At 40.9% G+C, this 19676-nt stretch overlaps 1 protein-coding gene across 1 annotated transcript in view; it reads left to right on the forward strand.

Moving 5' to 3' along the window:
* Positions 1-785: 785 nt before the first annotated feature.
* The window catches only part of trpc5a (transient receptor potential cation channel, subfamily C, member 5a), a 198825-nt gene continuing 179934 nt past the window's right edge, over positions 786-19676 (forward strand). The window contains exon 1 of the mRNA XM_004570111.3: positions 786-1168. The gene's annotated coding sequence lies outside the window, so the exon portion shown is untranslated. The remainder of the gene's footprint in view (positions 1169-19676) is intronic.

Raw genomic sequence — 19676 nt, forward strand, 5'->3', positions numbered from 1 at the left:
CATGCTTTATGTGTGCTATTTTCTGAAATGTTCTTTTTGGTTTTTGACAGATTTACTTAAATGTCATGCTTTCCCCTTGTGTTGTGCTTTTATGAAGTTATCATGCTTAAAAATTATTGCAACCATCTATTGATCTATCTGTCCATCCTTTAGTTTGCATTTATTTGTCAGAAACGTCACAAATAAATGCAGGGTAAAGATAATTCAGTATTCCTTGCAACAAAAGAAGCATAAAGATCCTTAACTGTGTAATGAAATGCTGAAGCACCACTGTTTTAACAACTCCATAATATAACGATTAAAGTGCTGGATGCCTTATCAAATATTTGTTGAGCTGAGTAGAAAACATCAACGTGCAAAGTCTTTATTAAACACGCCTGTCGCAAAAAAGAAAAATACGACCATATAAATCAAAAAGAAACAGAGAGGAGCGTTCCTATTCCAAATGCAGTGGAGTGGAAATGGAGTGGATCTATACCATTTCGTTTGATGGGGGTCAACAGCGAGAGAGATCGAGAGGACGTGAAGTGGTATCTCGTCCGTGTCAAACGCTGCGGTTACCGACGCCTCTCTGTGGAAACAAGACACTCTGCAAGCAACCGCGTGGGCTGCACTAAGACTCTATCTCGGATTTAAAAAAAATCATCACCTGTAGCTACAGGATTTAGATTTCAGACACACACACACACACACACACACACACAGAGAGAGAGAGAGAGAGAGAGAGAGAGAGAGAGAGAGAGAGAGAGAGCATCTCTGCTATCTCCCGCTGAAGCAGCCGCCGGCGTCAGGATGGAGGCGCAGCATCAGCAGCACGAGCACAAGCGTCGCGAGCCGCTCCGTCTTCGTCCGGATGGCGCGAGGAGAACGAGCTGAAGAAGAAGAAGAAGAAAGTGGTGGAAGAAGAAGAAGCAGAGAAGAAGAAGAGGAGGAGGAGAAGTACAAGAAGACGGTTGGAAGGTGGAGGAGGAAATCCCGCGAGAAAAGAAAAGACAGAAAGACGGACAGACAAGCGCAGAGAGTGAGAAAGCTCCGCACGTGAAGTGCGCGAGACCTCCAGGGAGAAGGGAGTTAACGTTCATTTTGGAGGAGCGCAGCGGCCGTTTTTTATTATTATTTATTATTTTTTCCCCACACCAACGGAGAAACAAGGTCTCCGGACAAAAAGGTAAGAGCCACCAAACATTGACTTCTTCTAAATCCGGCTTAAACCGGCAAACAGCGCGAATTAACACCTGTATGCGTCCGTAATTGATTAATTGACTGAAGCTGTGGCCGGTTTTAAAAAATAAACAAGATAACTGAAAGGCTGCCTGGAAACTGCGCCAGCGCTCGGCTGTACCTGTTATCATGTTTCCCCAAAATTAAACGTCGGCCATGGTGTTGGAGCGTCAGTTTTAACATAAGCAAGAGCAGCAATGAAGGGCCAATAAAGCTGGTACTTTTACAGCTTTTATATACGGCTTGTCCTCAACTAAGAGCTTCCACCACACGCCTGGTCTTAACAACAACAACAAGTAAAAAAAAAAAGACTGGAGTGTGTCAGATGTGCTTTAAACCCAAAGAAAGACTGAATTTGTGCCACAGTTCTCGTCCATCCCTCCCACATGTTCTGACTGTATTACACCTTCACGCTGGAGCTGGAGCTGCTTTCATACGTGCTGATAAGCCAACCTGGGTGCGCTGCTTACCTGAATTCGTGCTGTTGCGTGTTTATGAATTCTGGGCACTTGGCCTGATTTAATTTAAGAATTTGAATGTTCTTGCTGTTCTTGTCCTGTTCTTGCTCAGGCTGTTGCGGGTTGTATGTGTGTTGTTTCAGGGAGAGAGAGAGAGGTAGGGTTTGGCTGGGAGATGCTTTGGGTGACTGGTGGGTGGTTTATGTATCCTGACTCTATTGACTAATGCTGGGAAGAGAGGGGGTGTAGAGAGAGTGCGCGCGCGCGCGTGTGTATGTGAGAGAGAAGGAGAGAGAGGAGGGCTGCAGAGTTTGTGTTGGTCTCCGAAGGCTCGGTTCTTGCGCGTTCGTGCGTTTTGCCTGTGCGAGAAGGATGTTGTGCAGTGTTTTTTGGGGGCGGGGGTTTAGGGGGCGGGCGTGCACGTGTGGCTAGACTGTGCTTTTCTCTGTTCATGCAGACACGTGCGCGCGTGTATATGAGAGCACATAAGAGAAGAAATAAAAAAACAAATTAAAAAAGTGAGAAGAGACGGATGGAGCTGCAGAACGTGCGCATGTGTTGTTTTTATGAGTGCGCACGCCACCGCGGACCCAACGGCTTTTCCTGCATATTAAGCTGCGTCCCCCCCAACACACACTTTTATTTAAGCGTTTCCCTTTTCCTTCTGACGGGAAGCTTTGTTTGAAATGTCAGACTAAACATTAAGTTTACACACACACAGCAGTGGCTCCACAACACGAACATCCAGCAGCAAAGGAACAATTATTGCGCCCAGTTGTAGCTTGAGATTTTAATTAATTGCGAAACATCTGCTTGTCAGCAATTGTGAAACGTTCATTTCAGCCCGAGCTCCACGCCTCTGTGAGGGAAAGCCGACATGTTTGTGTGAGTCGGGACAAAAAGACAACAAAATAATTTAGATCCTCCTAATTATCACGAGTAATTACAGCAGCAGTAGCAGCAGCTGAATATTTGTTGCCGGAGCAGATTCGAGGACACCCTTTTTTCCTTTTTAACAATTAAAGTGATTAGTCATTTGACACAAATCAGTTTTGATTATTAATCCGTTGTCTTAGTCATTTGTTGGTCTGTTTTGTGTCTCTGTTAATTACCTCTGACAAAGAGCTTTGTGGTTGGTTCAATTTATGCGTTCAGTTTTTGTTTGTTTGACTGTATAGTTATGGACAACCTTACTCTGAAGTAGTTTTCCAACACTTTCAGTGTCACATATATATATTTTTAATGTACATAAATGCTTATACTGTCTTGGATTAGGGTCTTGATGCTCGAGGTAAATCAACACTTTTGTATTGTTTTTTTGTTTGTTTGTTTTTCAGTAGAAACACAAAAACCTGCTTCTGTATGTGATCCATTGATCAACTTTTTTGTGGTAAATTTTCATCTGGAGCATGATGGGAAAAGTCTTAGTGTTAATCTAACTATAGTTTCTGAAATTGTGCCTCTGCAAGATCGCCAGTCTTTGCAACATCTTACAGTCTATGGTGACTAAAAACTTTCTGCAGAAGTGATTAACCCCTGGAGTTGATCTAGATCCCGATTTTATTTTATTTTTTTTGAAAATTCTCTACCATTTGGGGTAATATGTTTCACAAACATATGAAACTGAAATATAGAATATTAGTAGACTTCTTGTTGGTATTCACATCAAAATATCAGAAGCAGATCTGTGTGCAGGTATTAACACGTTCTTACTCCCAAAGCATATGCTAGGTGACAAATCATCGATATATTACACTTCCAGGCACCCAAGACGTCCCTAGATTACAAGATCAAAAAAAACAAAACAAAACAAAGGAAATATGAGAACCATTTGGAATGAATCTACATATGTACTTTCATTTTACTTAAATCGTTTTGGAAAACACTATCTAAAATGATTAAAGTGCTGGTTAAGGTTTGGGATAAGGTTCTGGTTAGCGTTAGGACTGGAATACATGGCTGGAATGAGTACTACCTCGGGAGCGTTATTGTACTGGATTTTATCTATAACCCGGCACGTAGCATAAGAATGCGGAAGGTCACCTTTCGCATTCCTCAGGAACGCCGCGGGACTTGACAAATCGTCAGTATATTGTGCCTCGGGAATGAGAATGGACTGCAGGTATCCTTCAGGAGCGAGGTGCTTGGTGGATGTATCCAATCACTGTATATTTTTTCATGTAAGTTAAATGTCAAATTAAACAAACTACTGTTTAGCTAGATTCAAACAATGAGATCTTCTGATATATCGGCCAATAGTTATGTAGTGTCAATGTGAGAATGAGTGATGGATTACCCCTTTAAGCTCTCTACGGCTCTGCTTGGATCAGACACTGATTGTGTTTGTGGTGTTTCCAACAGAGACGTTGCAAAGTTCCCTGTCTCTTTATTACCTTTTACATTTTCATTCATCATTTTAAATATGAATATATAAGATAATATAGCAAATACTGTAGCTAATACTGGGTGATCTATCACCCTGGCAAATCTAATAATTAACAGTGAGTAAGTATTTAGGGGGGGGAATCTATCAAATGAAATCAACATAACACATTAAATGTCTAAGGAAGATTCAGCTAAAGCACTGACTAATATCACAACATCCAGTTTGGCTCTGATCAAAGCAGATGGGTAGTCAGTCTCATCCACCTTTATATATAGAGATTGAAAATGTGACGTCATTCAGGGGTAAAACCGCAAAGGATTCTGGGAACGAGTGGCAAGTGGTACTAGCGTACGCAGGCATTCACATGAAAACAGTCACATGGAGATAAAAAGAAACACAAAAAATAGCAAGAAGCTGTTGTATTATTAACTGCAATAGCCGGTCGCATGTCAGCCACGGGAAGCCGACGGGTAAAGAGATCGGTTGTTATTGGATTACGTCGTGGAAGAGAAATTGTTTAAGCCATGTTTCCGAAGTAACAAAGAGGCGACGGATGGCCTGGATTGCAGCCATTCGAAGACCAAATATAAAGTCCCAGAACACTCCAGCTCACAGGTTAGTCTGCTCCAAGCATTTCCACAAAGGTACATCTTCTGTTGTAGTTATTACTTAATTTATCATAACATAATTGTTGATGTAGGTTACAAATAAGTCTTATATTGATTTGAATTGAAATCGTTGTGCTATGCTGCTTTGTTCACTGTGGCTTTGTGGGCTAATGTTTGTTGTGTTTTGTAGGAAAACCAGCCTACAAAATGCTGGAATGCGATCCAGACTGGGCACCCTCTATCAACCTGTATCAGCCTGTGTCAGACCGAGTTTAAAGCTGCTACCACAGCAAGATTTGATCGGTTAAGAGAGAGAGAGCTCAAAACAGCCACGAAAAGTCCCGCATATATGTGCCCAAGGGTTGTATTGAAGCAATCAAGTGATGAATACATGTTTTCCAATATGTTGTTTTGCAATGTTTGGGGTTTTTTTGCATTGTTGATTTGTTTTTCACCGAAGCAGCTAATAAAGCATAATGGATTTTTACAATTTTGCCTCTTTCCTGTAAGATTCTATAATAGAATGAAACAATGTCAGTTATAAATAAAGACAATAAATTGAATGAATTACGAAAAACTCATTTTATTTCTATTAGATCTGAAAATGTTGTGTAATACTACAACCTGAAACGATTGTGTTTGCCTGTACAGGAAATAAAGGGGGGAAAGTTACTAAACATTTTGTGAGTGTATGCACTCACACTTATTACCATATAATAATAAATATGTGCGTGATGAAAGTTGGGCAGCACGCTAACGTCCATACTCCACTCTGTATGCTCGTATGTCTGACCCTTTCACTCCTTTGATTTTTTTTCCCCGTCCTTTTTTTTGCCTTTTCGTCCAGTCAGTCTTTGTACGGACCTGCCGTGTTCTCCGTCATTTTGTACAGAACTGTTTTTGGGGCCAAATAAAATGCAAGTAGGGATTAAAACCGCAGAATTAATGATTACCGGTGCTGGAAATACTAGCGCTCGATGCAGTGTTTTGATTTTGTTGCCACGGGTACCCACAAAGCAATGCGCAAAAGTCACGTGGTCTGTCAATCTGTATTCTGACACAGAACGTCTCCCAAGACACAAAATGTCAGGGTTTTTCATGTTTTTCTGCTGTTTGTTCCGATGGTGTTGATTATGCAACACACTTCAGTGAGCCCCCCTCCCCATCTTTTTTTGTGCTTCGTCCAAATGTTACCTCAGCAGCTGCAGAGAGGGATGCATTTAAGGTGTGCAGATAGAGCTCTAAAGACTTATACTGGAGTCAGATTTGTGTGCTTTCTTTCTCTTAAATTGCACTATAAACGATGGAAAGTTGACGTGTGACTTTTAACCAGCATCTAGCATTTCTTAAGCACAAGCATCAACGAGGGTGCTGGGATACAGAGGCGAGAGATGAAAAAACGAGATAAAAGTGGAGAACTCAAAGCATGGGAGTAAAAGTGCTTTGAGAGGGCTTTAACATGCATAAGAGAACCAGTGGAGTTGGTGTTTGCATTGTTGAACATTATCATCAGGTGGCTGCAGCTTCTCTGTTAATCTAAAATCTGAACATGTGAAAAAGGAGCAGCTGAAGGTTTATGATCATCCACCAGGTTTGTTAACATGATGCGTGCTCCGCCGTTATTGACTGAATTGCGTTGTTTTTTTGTTTTTTTTGTTTTCGTTTTTTAGTTTGAAGAGGCTTGGCTATATTTAGATTTGTGAATGCATGCAGATTCACCCCACTTTGCCTTATTTTGTGGAGAAGAAAGGTTTTACAGTGAATTAGGTTGTATTCATGGCTGTATCCAGATAGCAATGAGCATTCCTTTATTAGCCCTTTTATGGGTCACATTTGGTCTTAACTGTTTGATTGGCCTTGTCTGTAGGCCCACAAAACATGGGCTTAGTTGGGAGTAGCGTGGCTGCTTTAAACATGTTTATGTTCCAGCTGAGCTGTAATTGACAAAAGTCACACAGATTTGGCTTGTGTGTGTCTGCAACTCGTGAGGAAGACAGGAGGGGGGGTAACAAGTCACTGGATAACATCATGTGCGAATTCAGTGTGTTGTATTTGCTTCTCACCTTGTGTAAGCTGTTGTCAGCACTTTACACCTATTTTCTCCTTTCCTACTTTCGCTGCTCACATATCATGTGTTTTACAGGGAAATTCCCAGGACAGGTTTTTGTCCTTAAAATGTTTTTTTTTTTACTCTGTTACTGTTGTTGTGCCTGAAACATGCAGTTTCAGGCACAACAACTGCAGTTAACCAGCAGTAACCACATTAACCTCAGGAGACAGAAGGCTGTGCTTCACGTCCTAATTAGACCTTTGTGTTTTGGGTTCTTTCTTCCTCCTCCTTCTTTTTTTTTTTTTTTTTTTTTTTTTTGGTTTGTTTGTTTGTTTGTTTTCCAATTCCAGATGTGTTTGATTTTCAGGTGCTTGTTAGGTTCAGACACCTGTAGTGAAACTAGGGAGCAGGTGGAAGAGATCCTGGAGAGGTGGAGGTAAGCGCCGGAGAGAAGAGGGATGGAAGTTCAAATACCTGGGATTGACCATTCAAAGCAGACAGTGCCCAAGAGAGGTGACAAAGAGAGTGCAGACAGGTTGGAGTGGGAGGAGATGAGTGTTGGGGTAGTTTGTGCCAGAAGGATGAAGAAGAAGGTTTAGAAGCTGGTGGTATAACCTGCTGTGACTTATTGTTTGGAGTCGGTGGCTCTGACAAAAAGGAGGCTGAGCTGAAGATATTCTCATTGGCTTGACCAGAAGGGAGAAGATTGGAAATGAGTGCATCACAGGGACAGGTGTGGTTTAGCAGTTTGGAGATGAGGTTAGAGAGGCAAGGCTGAGATGGTTTGGAAATGTCAAACTGAGGGATAGTGGATATACTGGATGGAGAATGTTGAAGATGGAGCTGCCAAGTAAGTGGAAAACGGGAAGACCACAGAGAAGATTAATGGATGTGGTGAAAGAGGACGTGCATAAGGCTGGTGTGACAGAGGAGGATGGTAGGGTAGAGTGAGATGGAGGTGATCATGAAAATGATCGACTACAACTTCTGAAGGGAGCAGCTGAAAGAAGAAAAGGTTGATCCCGGTTTGGACTAAAGTATGCATCATCTCGACAGTCACTGCATTTTGAAAAATGATGAGCTGGGAGTAGGAGTATCATGCACAGTGCAGAATCGTTTTTGCTAAGTCCTACTCTGTGGGACTTCTTTGTAAAGGAGGAAAAAGTGGCGAAAAGAATTAAAAACATTTTTTTAACAAAAGGGGAACTTGATCACATACAGGTTTCAATGTGATGTTACCCTAAGCTTCTCACTAGTATATCACTGCCCCTGACTTTTAAAGGGATAATGTAGGACGACTAACAGAAAATATATTGAAAAAGTATTAAATAGTGGATAAAATCAGTTTTACAGAATTTGCTATTGCAGAAAGAGGTTTGGGCATTTATTAAGAAAAGATTCATCCTCTGTGAATGAGGATTTGCTCCTTTCTGCCTGCTGAAATTACTGCAGATTTGGCTTTTCACTGTGAGTTCGTAGAGACTGTTGGCCTAAAGCTTGAGAATGAATATTTTTATTTTCTTTCATTTCATTTCCATTTTGTAGGCTTGTGATGTCATTAAACGAGCAATAAGTAAATGTGCAGCTGGTGTTGCGATGGTGTTTGGAGCTCTTTGAGTTTTCACATGTGTGATATGAAGCTGGGTTTCAGCTGACAGGAAGCGTTTTGGGTTTTTTTGCTCAGCTTTGACCTGTGTGGGTGAGGACTTTTTGTTTTTTTTAAACTACCACAGTCCTCTCTCTCTTTCTTTCCATCACTTTTTTGTTCCTCCTCCACTCTTTTATTTTTGAGAGAGAGAGGTGCTTGGCTTGTGATTGTTTTGTGCAGCAGAGTGAAACACAGGCAGTGCACTCCATCCTTCCTGGACTCTTCACTCCCCCCTTCTCCTTCTCATCACTCACTGATGATCCCTTGTCCATGCTGCTCCCTCTTTGATCTTCCTCCATCACTTCTCCTTCCTTCTCTAACTCCGCCTCTTTCACTTAGCTCATTTGCCTTCATTTTGTTATTCTCTTTCGCTCCACTTGTCGCCCTCCTGTCTTATTTTTCTCCCCCTTCATCTTCCTTTCTTTTCCCTCCGCTCCCCGTTCTCCTCTCATCACTTCACTCAAAGGCAAAGCTGTGACGTCGAGTGTCTTGTCTATCTCACGCAACCTCTTTTCTTTCCTTGCCCCTCTCTCTCTCTCTCTCTCTCTCTGCTTGGTTTTCTATTTTGGGTCTTCTTTTCGTTTCTCTCCCCTCGCCTTGCTGCTTTTCTCTCCGTCATCTTGCAGTACTAGTACTTCTTCTTCTTTAAAATGATAGCTCAGTCTTTGTTTAGTCCCCTTCCTTTTTTCCTCTTCTTACCTCACCCCTTTCACCATCCTCCCCGTTCTTGTCTTCCTCTATCCCTTCCACTTTATTCTACCAACAAAGTGTGTAACGGTACATTGGTCCACAGTGTAGATTGTTGTTTTTACAGTAATGGCTGGGTGAACATGGTTGTGGAGTATGTACTTCACAGCGACTGAAAATGAAATGAAGTGTGAAAAGTCCAGGGGGAAAAAGAAATCAAGGTACTTCATGTGATTGATGTTCATGTGATCTTGTTTCCTGGTCTCCCACAGCACTGTGACTCCTGCCTCCTAATGCACACTCTTTTGAGGCCTTTCTCTCTGCAAAAACAGAGTCATGTGACGGTAATTACAAAACAGTGGGTCAAAATGTCACAATTTTAGCGCCAGTATTGTGAAACCAATACGTCTTCCTCCTCATGTCCACTCTTCTTCTTTTCTCTGTAATAACAGTCACAATGATCTTTCAGGAGACACTCAGAAGGCAAATGATTGCCATGATACCTCATCACACACACACACACGCACACTGTGATGCATGTGAGCACACTTGAGATGCCTATACACTCGACTGAGCATGCATTGATACATGACAGGAGCTGCACGTGTTGCAGTGCATACTCACACATACAGCAACACAGCCTCCTAGAAATTTCATCATCATCATGTATTATTAAATTGCCTTCAGAGTTGGGGTGGAAAATGTCATTGCTGAATGAATTGTCTTTAGAGGCACTGCTTTCTTTTAATTGCATTATTTGATATTTATGATCTGCATCGGGGCCGTGCAGTAAATATATTTTCAGTTGCGATTTTGGCTCCCAGCGATTTTAAGACAAAGATAATTAATAGCGGCAACCTCAAACGCGCAGCGCCGAACTTTTATCAACACATCACCTGCCCCACCAGAGGTGAAAGGACACTGGACCACTGCTACACTACGGTCAAGGACGGCTACAAGGCACAATCCCGCCCTCCGTTTGGCAAATCTGATCACGCCGCCATCTCCCTCATGCCAAAATACAAACAAAGGCTGAAACAGGAAGTTCCGGTTCAGAGGAAGGTCGCGCGCTGGACAGATCAATCGGTGGCCGCGTTACAGGACGCACTCAATGACGCAGACTGGGGCATGTTCAGAAACAGCTCCGATGATGATGTCAACGTGTTTACGGAAGCGGTTGTGGGATTCATCTGGAAACTAGTGGATGATACCGTGGAGACAAAGACTATCACAACGTTTCCCAACCAGAAGCCGTGGGTGGATAAAACCATCCGCGACGCTCTGAGATCCCGCACCGCTGCCTACAACACGGGACTCACAACGGGGGACATGGACCCGTACAAAGCCGCGTCATATAACGTGCGGAGGGCGGTGAAATAGGCGAAGCAGCGCTACGGGAGGAAACTAGAGTCACAACCCCAACAGAGTGACTCCAGGAGCCTGTGGCGGGGACTAAGGACAATAACGGACTATAAAGCACCAACAACCGGTATGACGAACGCGGCCGTGACTCTGGCAGACGAGCTGAACACTTTCTATGCTCGCTTCGAGGCTGCAGCTAAGGACTCCAACAATGCTAGTGCTAGACAGGAAGATACTGCCAGCACCGGAAACGTTCTCGTCATCTCTGAGCATGAAGTAAGGAGAGCCTTCAAGAGAGTGAACACCAGGAAAGCAGCAGGACCAGACGGCATCCCAGGTCGTATCCTCAGAGACTGCACATACCAGCTAGCTCCTGTGTTCACTGAAATATTCAACATCTCTTTATCTCAGTCGGTGATCCCCACATGCTTCAAAGAGTCCATCATTGTTCCTGTCCCGAAGAAACCCCACCCTGCTTCTCTCAATGACTATCGCCCTGTAGCCCTCACCTCAGTAGTGATGAAGCGTTTTGAACGCCTGGTCAGAGACTTCATCATTTCTTCACTACCAGACACACTGGACCCACTACAGTTCGCTTACCGTCCAAATCGTTCCACAGACGATGCCATCTCTCATCTCCTCCACACATCACTCACTCACTTGGACACTAGAAGGGGGAATTATGTTAAAATGCTCTTCATAGACTACAGCTCTGCATTTAATACCATAATTCCCTCCACACTCACCACCAAGCTGGAGCATCTGGGACTCAGCTCATCTATGTGTCAGTGGATCTCCAACTTCCTAACTGGCAGACCACAGGCAGTAAGGATGGGCGGACATGTCTCAGCCTCCACCACTCTCAGCACTGGAGCCCCCCAGGGGTGTGTTCTGAGCCCCCTGCTGTACTCTTTGTACACATATGACTGTGTGGCCACTACCAGCTCCACCACCATCATCAAGTTTGCTGACGACACCGTCGTGGTGGGCCTGATCTCTGATAACAACGAGACGGCCTACCTGAAGGAGATTAGGAATCTGGAGAACTGGTGCCAGAGGAACAACCTCCTTCTAAATGTCAGTAAGACAAAGGAGCTGATAGTGGACTTCAGCACTAAGCAGGAGAGGAACTACCAGACCCCCGTCATCAACGAGTGCCCAGTGGAGAGAGTGGACAGCTTCAAATACCTCAGAGTTCACATCACGCAGGACCTGTCATGGTCCTGTCACATCAACACCGTGGTGAAAAAGGCCCGACAGCGTCTCTACCACCTCAGACGCTTGAGAGACTTCCAACTGCCCTCCAAGGTGCTCAGGAACTTTTACTCGTGCACCATAGAGAGCATCCTGGCGGGAAACATCTTAACCTGGTTCGGGAACAGCACACAACAACAACACAGAGAGACTGAGGAGGAGCTTCTTCCTGCAGGCGATATGGTCTGTCATTCACACCACCACACAGTACTGACCCACACATATGGTTCTTACACACACACTGGACATTCTGGACATTGTTTTTACTTCATCACTTAAATCACTTTAAGCATATTTGCACTGCACAAGACATAATGTGGATTGCACAACACTGGTCACTATATTCTTCATTTCCAGTTAATACTTGTACAGCTGCTGTTATTGTGTATATATTTATTTATTTATATTTCTTCATACATTCTTATATAGTTCTATACTGTGTATTGTGTATTTTGTTGTACAGTTATTTTATTTTCAACTTTAAATTATATATTTTATCTTATTCTTTCTCAGTTAAATTTACCCTTCATTCTAATTTGTGTTGTACAGTTATTTCATTTTTAACCTTAATTTATATTATATTCCTTCTTAGTTAAATTTACCCTTTTTAATTTTTCATATTTATTTCCTATCTTATTCATAGCCTTTTCCTTTTTTGTTTTCTTTAGGTCACGAGCAGTTGTCTAAGCATTTCACTGCATATCGTACTGTGTATGACTGTGTACGTGACAAATAAAATTTGAATTTGATTTGAATTTGATTATCTCAGTTGTTCTCCTGACTGAAGCTTGGTCTGTTTACTGCATCCTGCCATTCGATTGCATTTGTCCCGAACCTTCGGGAACCCTCACATTAACTTTTATCGAGTGGGAAAAAAAGTTGCTGTTCATCCTCCAGCTTCACTGTTTACATTATGCTAACATAGCTGTGTCGCTAGCGATCACATAGCACATCATTATATACCAGCTAGCCAAACTTCAGTAACCCTATAAAAGTCACTGCTGTTTACTTTCTTGTCTTCATTTATGTCAGAAATGATACCATAGCTGTACGTCTTAATTTGTTTCATAAATCCCTCAGTCAGAACATGGTATATGATATTTAGATGGAAACTAGCAAGCTAACTTCCTGCTAACTTCTAACTCCATTAAATTTCATAAATTCGGTTTTCATGGATGCCTGGACGTTAAACTTAATTGTTACACCTTTTAGATCAGCAACACTGATCACTTTATTAAAGATGAAAGGATTTGGACAGTTTTTAACTCTCAGTGATGCTGCAGTGGTCGTGTGACTTGGGGATCTGCAGAAGAATTTGGACCCAGGCACGGCTAATTATGTCAGGCTTAAAGACTGGATAACCGTGTTTACAGGCTGTTCCAGCATTTATCTGTCTCATACACTCAACCAAACAACAAATACTTTTTGTTTAATTTTGTAAGTCAAAAATCTAAATCTCTCTTCCAGCAAACATTAAAAAAATATTTTATGTAAAGTTAAGTCTTTTGTGCGATTTGTTGCATCTCAAATAAATAAATAAATGAATAATCCAAAACGTAGCTTGATTAATACTGAAACAAACAAGTAAAGGTCAAATATTCCCTCATAACAAAACTTAGAAATTGTAAACATGCAAATCAGTCTGTGCATGATTACATACTTGAGTATATCCCTATGGTTGGTTATTGGACTAACGATTGTCAGTTGGAAAGATTTTATTGCCCAACCTTAGTGTAAATAAGTCATTGAACCTTTTGTTTTGTTTTGTTTTGTTTGCCTTAAGAGCAAGCATATATAAAAGGGACTGATGATGTTGCAGACCATTGGGCCTTAATGTAACACAGGTACTCTACGTCTCTACCTTAATCTAATCATTCTTTCAGATCTTAATTCGTATGGAAAAAAATTACAACTGCAGTCATTGAAACACGCTGGCTGTTTTCAGTTTTTCAGTCACTTCTTAAATAAAATGGCCTTTTTGTGATCAAACACTTGCCTGGTGCAGGCGTAATGGTAAGTGTTGCAAATAAATATATTTTTGCATCTTAAACAACTGGAGGTGAGTGTGCGAGGCTGGTTAGGTTTATGCACCCAAAAAAAAAGCTCTCATGTTGTTATCAACCAGTGAAAAAGCTCACGTTTTAAACAGAGATTTTTACATGTATTTTATGCAACTGCTAGACAGTTATTACATAATGTGGGTAGCTTTCTGTTTATCACAGATTACAATGGATGATAATGATGGTGGATGTCATTGCACCTACAGGTTATATCTCTTATATAACGTGTTATCAGCGATAACCACTGATCACAGCTATTCATTCAGTGTGATAGCACCAGAAGTGGCTGATCCAGTCACATTATACACACACACAGACACACACACACACATTTAATGCAGTTGTTTTGATGGGGCAGGAAGTGGTGGTGCTGTTAATCAGCAGAGTGATCACTTATCACTCTGTACACAAACGCATGGAAACACACACTTACATTTACACAACTGTAGCTTCACACTAATCAGTGTCATATATGCTTTATTAGCTGAGAACACACACGTCACACATACAGCTGGTAGTAGAGTCATATTGTCAGTGAGTGGAACATCATCACCAGTCCTTCAAAACAGCAGCCTCAAAACAATCCCTCGGGACCTTGAGCTAATGAGCCAAAGGACTGATGGACACACACACACACACACACACACACACACACACACACACACACACACACACACACACACAGGCCGTCAAACACAGTCACCCAATCATTACAGGCTTTCTGACGGAAATTTTTATTGGACGATTTATCAACTGAATGGCTTAATTCTCGTCTAAGTATCTTGATTTTAAACTGAACTTTGTTATCAGGTTTGAGAGATCAGGCGGATTAAAGCTGACACTACACAAAGCAGTGGTGCTTACTACATGACTTTGTACTTCACTTGGAGGAGACGTGCATTTGTATTTGAGCCCGGTTACAACAAATTAGAGATATGGGGACATCCTTGCATTCACCCTCAGTTGAATTTATGTGGACCCTCACATATTTGTGGATGTGTAAATTACAACATTGTAGTAACCTACATCAGATAAAACACTTAAGGCAGAGGCAGAATGTATGATACTTGGGTGATTGAAGGCTAAGAGAAACCGTAGTTTCTACAGACAAATTATTGTGTCATCCTGTAAAATTAAATAATATAAATGTAATGGTAGAGATGAGCAGGACCGATATCATTTACTGCTTAACTCCCACATTAATGTTACCATTTTGTTATTAACCAAAGTGGCTAGCTGTCACCTTAATGGTAACTTGGCAGTCTAATAAAGGTAACAGAGTTATAAATATGTTTTTAAAGTTAAAGATGGATAATGTTGCCATTGGATAAAGGTATGTTTGGGTGCAGATGAATCTGCTTTTTTTTTTCTTTTTCTTTTTTTTTCTTTTACAGATTTTATTCCAGTTCTGCTTTCCGATGCACCCATTCTAATTATCCTAGTGCCAGTTATTGGGAGTGCATTAGCTTGTGACCCCCTGAGGCTGGATTTGTGACTAAAGGGTAATTGCTAATAGTTAAGCAGCTAACGTTAACATGTGCTCTGTCAGGTTAACATTTATGACAATTGTTTAGTACTTGAATATTCTTGGGGGTTAGGCTGACCTCTCAAAATTCCTCCTGAAGCATTGTTTAGTGTTGTCAATGTGAAACACTTCAGCTGTTAGTGAAGGAGGAGCTGTGTGCCCGACTGTCTGCGGTTATTTGTCAACTGGAATAGACAAAGACGGCACTATTGGTATTGAAACTCATGCAAATGAGTGCCCAATCCGAGATCCAGTTTCTCTTTATACTTTATTCCACTATATTATTCTAGTTGCTTCCGTACGTTTTTTGGCGCTTAACTTAACGTTTAAATTTTACAATATTCTGCTATTTCTGCTCTTTCCGGTGCTTATAACTTCAATACTTTTTGACATATTAAAATTATTATTATCTGTTTGTCCCATTAAAATAAATGGACCACATTATCAGTGTGGTCACTGATTTTGCTTGCCAGGGTGAGCTGTGTTTTAGTTCAGTGAGATGAGCAGCTGTTCTCAGAGCAGGAGGCCCAGCTTCGAATCCCACTTATGGCAACATTTTTTTCAGTTAACAGTTAAACTTTTTAAACTATTTTTCAACAGAAATTTCAGATTCTTCTCTACTTTTCAGCAGAATTTTCAGTTTTTTCACCCCTTTTCAGCAAAAATTTCTGCTTCTTCCTCTGTTTCCAGCATAATTTTCATTTTCTTCACCTTCTTTCAGCACATAGTTTTCCTTATTCAGCTGTTTTCAGCAGATTCCACTACACAGCATTCACAGAGCATTTTTGCAGGAAATGCAACTTTTTCTAGTTTGTTTTCATTTTTTGACAACCCTAGTTTAAAAGGTGTCATTTTTAACTACAATACCACAAAATTGTTTGTCTGTGTCCTGGAAAGTAAGGACTTAGTTCTAACAAAATACAATAAAGAGAAACAAATTATCTTTGTTTTTTCCAAATATCTTTATGCGTTAGACTGTTTATAGGAATACACTGGACATTTCCATAGAGTTTGGAAAACATGGTCACCTCTTTTTTTTTTTCTTCTTTTTTTTTTTTTGCATTATACACACTATTATCAGATTAGCTGTTCAAACACAGCTAATGTACAGTATAATTATCGCCTACACCTGCCTCAGGGTGCCACTTAACTACTACAGATTTTTTAGTAGTTTGCGAGGGGGAGTTATCTTTTTTTAATACATGAGAGTCCTTCTGACTGTGAATTAACTGTACATCATTTATCCATAACCCTAAAGGTCTGGACAGTGAACCTCTCCATAACTGGTTAAGAGACCAGTTGGTAACCACTGGTCACTTCAGATTCCCTGATCAATTCACAAGTGTTTGCCGGCGATTGCAGAGTCTCAACTATGCAGGTATTGCGATCGTGGCTCAAGAGTTGGGAGTTCGCCTTGTAATCGGAAGGTTGCCAGTTCGAGCCCCAGCTTGGACAGTCTCGGTCGTTGTGTCCTTGGGCAAGACACTTCACCCGTTGCCTACTGGTGGTGGTCAGAGGGCCCGGTGGCACCAGTGTCCGGCAGCCTCGCCTCTGTCAGTGCGCCCCAGGGTGGCTGTGGCTACAATGTAGCTGCCATCACCAGTGTGTGAATGTGTGTGTGAATGGGTGGATGACTGAATGTGTAAAGCGCTTTGGGGTCCTTAGGGACTAGTAAAGCGATATAGAATTATAGAAACAAGACATTTATACATTCTCAAATTACTTACTTTTGTCTTAATTTTATTATCCACTTTTTCTATATAAAAAAAAAATCCATAAAATCTATTTTGAAAGACTCCTTTCCTTCACATTAAACACAGCGTCTGCTTACATCAGTAATAGTTCATATACCGACTTTAATTGTTGTGTTACAGGTTTTCAATGCTAACATAAAAGTAATTAAAATCTAACCTGGAAAACTGAACTGAAAGTGTGATTTTGTTTAGGTTCTATTCATAATTTTCCCGAGCAAAAATCCTCAACTTGTTCACTGTAGCTGCTCCAGTGTTCATGTGGTTTCATACTTTTAGGTAGGGACTACATAAAATTCACAGTAATTCACTATAGTGAAAAATAATTAGTTTGATCAGCTCAAAAAATGGGAAAATTCCAGAAATACTTAAAATAGTAAAATAATTAGTATTATAGGAGGAGAAATAATATCTATATAAAATATATAAGATATAAAATAGGCAAACCATCACTAAATGTCAAGTCAGATCACTTTTGTTTTCCAGCTTTTAAAAAACAAAGTGACACAGACTATTTTGTACATATGTAAAACACCGGCATTTTGCCATGTAGTGTAGTAACCAAACCATTCTGGATTTTGGTGTACAGTGGTCCCTCGTTTATCGCGGGAGCTACGTTCCAAAAATAACCCGCAAGAAAAATAAGTTGCTATTATAGAATGATGATATGATGATATTATAGAATGAACCGCGGTTGCCTTTGACGGTGCAAAACGTTTTGTCGACATTGTTGTTTGTCGGGGAGAAAACTTGCAAACATACAGTACAGCACTTCAGACTCACTGCTAGCCATCAAAGATTTATGTAAATTTTACAAGCTGAATGTATTCTGTACAATGGTCTACAGCCAATCAGGACGGAGAACACCATGCGCTAAAACAGCAAGGCCGCGAAAGGTGAACCGCGTTATAGCGAGGGACCACTTTATGCTGTTCCAAGGATCTATATCCAGTTAGCAAGGCAAGAAATAAGAAGTCACCATAAAAGCAAAGGTTTACAGAAAACTAAAACCTGATGTTAAATATAATTTCACTGGATGTGATATTGTTTTTCTGAGCTAGACGTTGTACCTCTTATATTGCAGACAGATTTCTCCATTATTGCAATACGCCTGTCATGATTCTTCTGGCTTCTTTCTGTTTTCTTTTGTTCTGTTCCTGAAATGAAATGTTAATTTGACATGCACAAAGTGCTCCCTCAACTCCTGCAGTTCTTTGTCTCAAACGGCTGTCAATAAAGACGAAAATCAAACTATAGCGTCCAGCAGCCAACTGCGTTCATTATTCAGGAAAGCACTACAGCATGACAATGATCCAAGTACTTCCTGTGCAGATAATTAATGGGGTAATATTTCAGCATAATCTAACACAATAAGTTGAATTTTGGCTAATACTGATTAGGAACAATTATGTTTTTATGGATGGTTTTGTAGAAGTTCTTTATGGTTTTGTGGATACCAGAGACAATTTCATTTCTGTAAATGGAGTTAATGGACTGCATTGATTAGTCAGTGCTTCCGTCTATTTATTGGTGATGTAACCATCAGAGAGAAAAAAAGGCTTTTCAGTGTCTCAACCTGGGGCAGGAGGAGCTTGGCAAACCTCTCATTCTAGTTTAAGCGGCCAGACGTTGTTTGTGTTACCGCATACTAGTTTTACTCTTCTGTAAATATTTAGAGATTAAACAAAGCTAAAGCAAGATGGATTATTGGATGTGGAGCACAAACAGACGAATCCAATGAATCTTATTCATTAGGTAAGTACACACTCATTCCCAGACGAGGAAAAAAAAAGGTTGTAAAGTAAATTGCTTAGTGTTAAGACACTGATCTAGATTTAACACTTAACAACACTTAAAAATGGGAACAAATAATTCAGGCTTTAAAACACAGCTGTCAGTGTCATAGTCATATGTATTAAACTGAACATGCAAGAATTGTTTCTGGCATGTAGTTACCATTTCTTCTGCTAATGCTAAAATAAATGGCAATGCTGTCGTTGATCAGTGACCTACAACATTCATAAGTCTTGGTAAATTTCTTTTTTTAACCAGAAAAATATAGCATGGCATCTTCTGTTAAAGGAGGATCTCGCCCTTCCCCTGCAGTTTTCGTACTTATACAAGGTCAAAAACAATAATTGCATCTCATGTGGATAAAATGGTATTGATGCATTCATTGTATTCTCAGATTGCAATGAACCATAATCCTCTACTGATTTGACTCTGTTCTGTGACTTGCCATAAATGAGGGTGAAATGAAAGAAGAAACTCCATGGACGTATCATTTCTGACAATTGCGGGTGACATATTGTGAGTAATTTTGGAAATACGCCGGGTGGGGCTGCATTGTTTGTGCTCCAACTGCAGTTCCATCAGTTGTGGAAGCATCCCAGAAGTAGCTCCACACTTTCTGTTGCTCAAAATAGTGAGGTCTATTTTTGATGGGGCAGAGCAGATCGGGAAGTGACATCGAGTAACAAAAAAGGGGGGAAGATGAAATAAGTCTGTGTGCTTGTTAAACACTTCAAGAAGGATTTTAAGAGAATTTTTAATATTTTTTTCAGGGGGTGGGGTGGCTTGTTTGAGACACGGTGTCACAGACACTCTGTAAGTCGGACCCTCAGTCATAACACACATTGTCCTCACCTCTCACCACAATGACGCAC

This window comes from Maylandia zebra, linkage group LG3, assembly GCF_041146795.1.
Source record: "Maylandia zebra isolate NMK-2024a linkage group LG3, Mzebra_GT3a, whole genome shotgun sequence".
Lineage (NCBI taxonomy): Eukaryota > Metazoa > Chordata > Actinopteri > Cichliformes > Cichlidae > Maylandia > Maylandia zebra.